Genomic DNA, 6,000 nt, shown 5'->3' with positions numbered 1-6,000 from the left:
GCAAGAAATTAACTTTAAACAGCAGTGTTTGCGAGCAGGATTTGCTAAATAAAAAGCGACCATCTGAAAGTTAGAGTGGCTTCCCCTGAACCTTACGCTGTAAGTTTACAATAAAAAATATAAACAAGATGGTTGCTATAGTAAATGAGCATGGTTGCATCTGTAGGAAACATCGCTAGTCTTCATTTATTACAGAAAAGTTTTAGTTCAAATGTTTAAAAACAGGTACATAAATGAAACAGGGAAACATTTTTGTATTTTTCAAAACATAAATTCTCCTCAAAATGTGAAATAATTATTAAAACTTAAGAAGTCACATGTTTTTCACATTACTAGCCGCGGGCAATTTTACGTACCTAAAATGATAAATTTAAAAAAAAATAAGGTAAGCAGCAAACATTAAAGCAGAAATCCACTGGTTTCTTAAATGAAATTTCCTTTTCATGCTTGGTAAGCGGAAAAACTTACATTTGTTTCGGTTTTACTTGTGACAACAGGCAAAGCACTAACCATTCTATTCTAGGTATCTCAATTCTAGATCTCTAGTTCTAGATTAGATCTAGATTAGATCTAGATCTAGATCGAAATCTTGATAACTAAATTTCTGATTAAATAGAAAGTGGCTTAGCTCTTGCTCAATAAAAATAAATAAAAATATTCAATTTTGGTTGAAAAATATGCTTTCTGGCAACAATCAAGTGGAACCACTTTGGAACCACTTTTCCTACCTATTAAAAAGCCTATGCAGTGATCTCCCCTTAACTTTCTCGAATATTCTTATATAAAACACAGGGGATGGGAACTCGGGATATAGACATGAATTTTAATCCATTTTAAATACTTAAACTTTTTTTTTTAAATAGAATAAAATCTCGTAGAATAAAGAATTGCACACCAATGAACGCCAAATAAAATATGCATAATAGTGCGGAATATTATTAGTACTTTATAAATTTACATTTGTTGTTTGTTTTTTTGTTTTTTTGAGAAATCGGAAAATTACTCAAAATTTGAAAGAAGGTAGAAAATTCGATCTTTTACTTATATGTGAAATTTCATTTTTCTATCAAAAATAATACTTAAGTTGTAAGCTTTTGAAAAATTTAAGTAAAACAAGTATCACTTTCGGTTATCGGAAGTCGCTCAAAAGTCGATACGGATCTACGATCTTGATAAAATACTTATATATGAAATTTCATCAGTCTAGCTGTAATGGTATTCAAGTTATCGTGTTTACAGACACACAGACACACACACACACACACACTCACACATACACAAAGACATACGGACAAGATTGCAAAATTATGTTTTTCCGTATCAGTGAGGTGTAAAACGTCGAGATTTGCAAAAATCTCGATTTTTTTTCACGATTACAAGATTTTTTCTATACTTCGTATATACGAGAAAGTAAAAACACAATGATAATAACATCATCTTTACTTGATAATAAATACAATAACATTACCACCTACTTTATTTATCTAATCTTAAAAGTGTTCTGCATGCAGTTTCTTTCAGGCATCTATTTGGGTAGGGGCAGAGCCACTCCCCGCCCCCTCGCTGAAAAAATTCTACCCCCCCTCTCCCCCCCCCCCCCCCCATGAACGAAATACAGTTTTTTTTAAAACATTCTTTAACTTGAGTGTCAGCCTTCCTCCCCGGGAGAAAAAAGTCTGAAAGAAACAATTGACACCAAAGCGGCTAAATGTGTTACATTAGCTGTCTGGGTATTATCTGTTTAATTATATGTGTAGAAAACATAACAATGGTTAATAAATCTTGTTTATTGAGGCTGTTTGTATTAAAGTAAATCGTCACATTTTGTTATAACCCAGCTATTGATATCAAAATTTAAAAAAAAAACGGTTAGCAAGAAATGTTCAATAACGTAAAGCATAGTATGCAGCTGCATGACTAAGTGTGTCAGAACGACTTAGTTGTGATTCTAAAAATAATTTTACATTTCTGACTCAGACCGACCAATCACAGCCAACCATTTCAAATTACCCGATATCGATTTATTCATATCGCGTTACACAGCCTTCAACTAGTTTGAACCAGATTTTGTCAGTTTAACCAGTAACTACTCGCTCCTTTTGAAATGTTCAGTATACGTGTCTGCTAAAGACGTGTGTGCATCTCAGTGTATTAAGTAAAGTCTAATTTTATATAAGTTGCTTTTTAATTTCGAATAAGACCTGACTGTTTTGAATAAAACACATCTAGTGCTATTTGTAAGTGAACGGTTGTGTTCATTGAAGGGGACCAATCTAGTGTCGTAAGTAAATGTTTCATTAGCTGCCATAATTTTAAAAAACTTTAATCTATCCATAATCGGTTGATAAGTAATAATATGTGTATTATATGCATTCTAAGTATTATATTCCACAACTTGTTATGGCGTCCCCTAACAGACGCAACATTTAAATTATAAACCCTGTAACTGACCGCCTAAACGGCTGCAAGGACGGACCACACTCTTTTACAAAGTGGATATTTTAGCTTTCTAAACCTGCAATACAGGGCTATGGTATGTGGTCCAGAGCTGCTAGTTTATGAAGGAGGTGACTGAGGGAAATATCCTTCTCTAAAAAGAGTTATAACTTTATTTAAAAATAATTTGCAATAGCGGACTAAAGTATTTGTTTCATGACGTTTAAATAATCCTAATTAAAGCGAACGATATATTTTCTTTTGCGTTTTGGTATCTTGAATTATTAACCTTAAGCGTATTAACACAACCAATAGTGCTTATGTATTGCTTTCACATAATAATCTTAATTCTCAGAAAGAAATCCTCTATTTCTTCTTTCAAATATAAAGAGATTGTTAGTAAATTGTCTTTTAATTGTATCGTATACCATTTGATTCGTCATGTTTTAAGCTGCCGCAGTAATGATTTAATAAAGAATATTTTGAATTTTAAAATATTTCATAAGCATATAGCCTATTGTATAATTTCAAAAGCTGAAGTGATATATAATAACTTATCGGCACTAGCCAGATTATCTTAAAATGTCTGACCACAGTATCATGAAACATCACAATAAAACAAATGATGCCCTGATTTGATTAAAGTAAAATTTAGACAACCTAGTATCTAAATATAACAAAGTTGTTCCTTAAAAATGTGGTGTATCTTGAATTTCCACTTGTATGATTCAGAGCGAAAAAATTTCCTTACAGACTTAGAAAAAAGCTTTCAAAAACATAGCCCTGCGTGAATCAAGTCAATATCCCACAACCTATTCAACTCGAAAAAGACTATTTAATTTTAAGTTTACATATGTTTTCAATTATTTAAGCTATTTATTTTGAAATTAGATCAAATGTGGCAATATCAGAACGGGATTTTCCGATTAATATTTATATCTTCAACCAAACGTGGCTCTGTGACGTATATTTAGATCATTCAATATGGCTGCTGATTAACTGAAGGAGGTCAACCTTTTCTCTGACTTTATGCTGACTTTCTGTTCCAGTTATTTTTGTTTCATTGTTAAATGCTATTGCGTGGCACTACTGCAACCTTTTTTTTCGAAAGGCATTAGGGAATGAAATAAGTGGACGTATGTTCTATAATGTAAAGTATTTTTTTAATTAAAATAACTTATAAATCTATATTATCATTATTTTTCCTCCCTTCTGACGCCACATGAAAATAAGTGTAAACTTAATATATCACTTTAGAAAAGATAACTATAGGTAATGATATAATTGACATAGCAATAATGATAAACACGTCACTTTGAGTTGAGTATTTGCATTTCAACACAATTGCAGCCACATAAATGTGTACCTTTATTTGTATATATATATATATATATATATATATATATATATATATATATATATATATATATATATATATATATATATATATATATATATATGTATATATATATATATATATATATATATATATATATATATATATATATATATATATATATATATATATATATATATATATATATAAATTAAATAATTGATAAAAATAACTAACGTTACAAAATTGTCCGTGTTTTTTTTTTTAGGTAAATAACAATTGGTTTGTTGCAATAAAACCAGTGAATAACGTTATAAAAAAAATGTCAAGATTCAATTCCATACAGGAAGGAATTTGAAGTTGTTCAGATTGTATACACTTTTGTGAATCGTAAGCAATAGTCAGACATTCCCCATTTTCGCGACATGAAATGATAGTAATTTATGAATAAGCCTCTTACTTTAAGTTAACTGTTTCTATACAAATCAATATTATTCTTGCATTCTATTCTTTTTAATGTATACATATGAATATTTGACAGTATGATTTTTTAATGATTTTTTTATACTGAACAGGAAATATATGAGTACTTCATTCCGGTTAAATAAGAGTAGAACAAGTTTAACGATTGTAATTAGTGTAACCCTTATTCACTTTGTATGATTGTATCGACATTAGTAATTATTTAGGCGTTTGTTTGATCACATTTCAAAGTAATTGAATAAATAATAGCTTTTAAACAGTTTTATTCCAAAATAACTGAGTTCGTTGTCTCAACGGAATAACAAACAAAATCACCTTTACCCTTTCATATTTATATTGATTTTCTTTTTGTTTCAGTTGACGTTTTTGTGAGCTGTTTACAAGAAAGATTATTATACCACAACAACTAAAACACGAATTGCTGTTATATGTGCTGAATATCACCACAAAAAAATCCTAATCGATAAAAAGTAAGTAACTATTTTTGATATCATTACTAATGGCTTTAATATAAATAAGCCCTATAATAATGCTACTCAATTATAAACTTTAAACTATCCTAATATATAAAAGCCCATGTACGCACTTCTCTCTCTCTCTCTCTATCTGCAAAATATTTTCGCAGGGTATCACATCAGAATCTTCAGCGATATATGGAGAACTTGATACGGACTTTTGTTGAAAATAATATGGTAGATGTTTTAAATGTATAACCAACATTTTATTTAAAGAAGAAAAAATAAATAAAGGCATGTTTAAATGTAGAAAAATAATTGTAATTATGCAACCGGAAAAGTGTTTATAGTTGTGAGAAGAACGCGATTTTTCAATTACATCAGTAATGTTTACACTAAGGAAAGTGCACTAAACTAATGACGTCTTCTTCCGATTGTAATATATAAAGAAAGGAACTATTTCATTCAACTTTGATTTAGATCTAGATCTACGTACCCTATGAACTCTAGATCTATACAATACAATTTTCTGGGCCCAAACTTATAAAATTTACTTTATCTATTTGGATTCTAGATCTAGAGATTATATATCTAGATCTACGCAAAATCTAGACGTAAACGCTAAGATCTGGAATAGATTCTAGATCTAGAATCTAGATTCTAGATTTAGACTCTATCTACTCTAGAATCTATTCCAATGATAAATTTCTAGATCTATATTAAACTATTCAGGCCTTAATTATTTTATAGAGATCTTTGTTTGTCTATCTATGGAATTGGCTAATTGGGATAAAAATGTTGAAACAATAGACCTATACGCGTAAGTTAATTTTCTGAACTACGTATTTTATTCTTTAACACTTATAAATTACCTAAATAGCTCTGATGATAATGTATTAGATACCACGGGGGTGTTTAGGGGTTCGAGGCACAACCACTCAAGTGATTTTTTTTTCAATTTGTTTTTTATATGTGAATCTTCCGATTTTAGAATATAAAGAAAGGAACTATTTTATTCAAATTTGATCCAGATCTACCTATCAAGACAAACGCAATGAAATATATACAATTTTATCGGTCAAACTAATATAAATTACTTTAAAAAAAACATAATAACAATTTTATAAAATATTAGGATATTGGTAGCCATTGTTTATTAATATGTGCCGGATTTTTAGCTATTTAGTTATTTCTTTGTTTTGTCACTAATATCTCAACGTGTAGTGTTGCATTTTGATCAATAACTATTTTATAACTTATTATTTCCAAATGTATGTATAACATTAAAAA

The 6,000-nt window shown here is 29.4% G+C and overlaps 1 protein-coding gene across 1 annotated transcript in view; it reads left to right on the top strand.

The window, feature by feature from the left end:
• Positions 1–2,099: 2,099 nt before the first annotated feature.
• Positions 2,100–6,000, top strand: part of LOC131944121 (uncharacterized) — a gene marked incomplete at its 3' end in the record, with an annotated part of 53,370 nt that continues 49,469 nt past the window's right edge. The window contains exons 1-2 of the mRNA XM_059304633.1: positions 2,100–2,281; positions 4,613–4,725. The remainder of the gene's footprint in view (positions 2,282–4,612; positions 4,726–6,000) is intronic.

This window comes from Physella acuta, unplaced genomic scaffold (genome assembly GCF_028476545.2).
Source record: "Physella acuta isolate Inbredline_101_S28 unplaced genomic scaffold, ASM2847654v3 ptg000481l, whole genome shotgun sequence".
NCBI lineage: Eukaryota > Metazoa > Mollusca > Gastropoda > Physidae > Physella > Physella acuta.
Note: the sequence above shows the minus strand (reverse complement) of the source record. Positions and strands in the feature narration are given on the sequence as shown.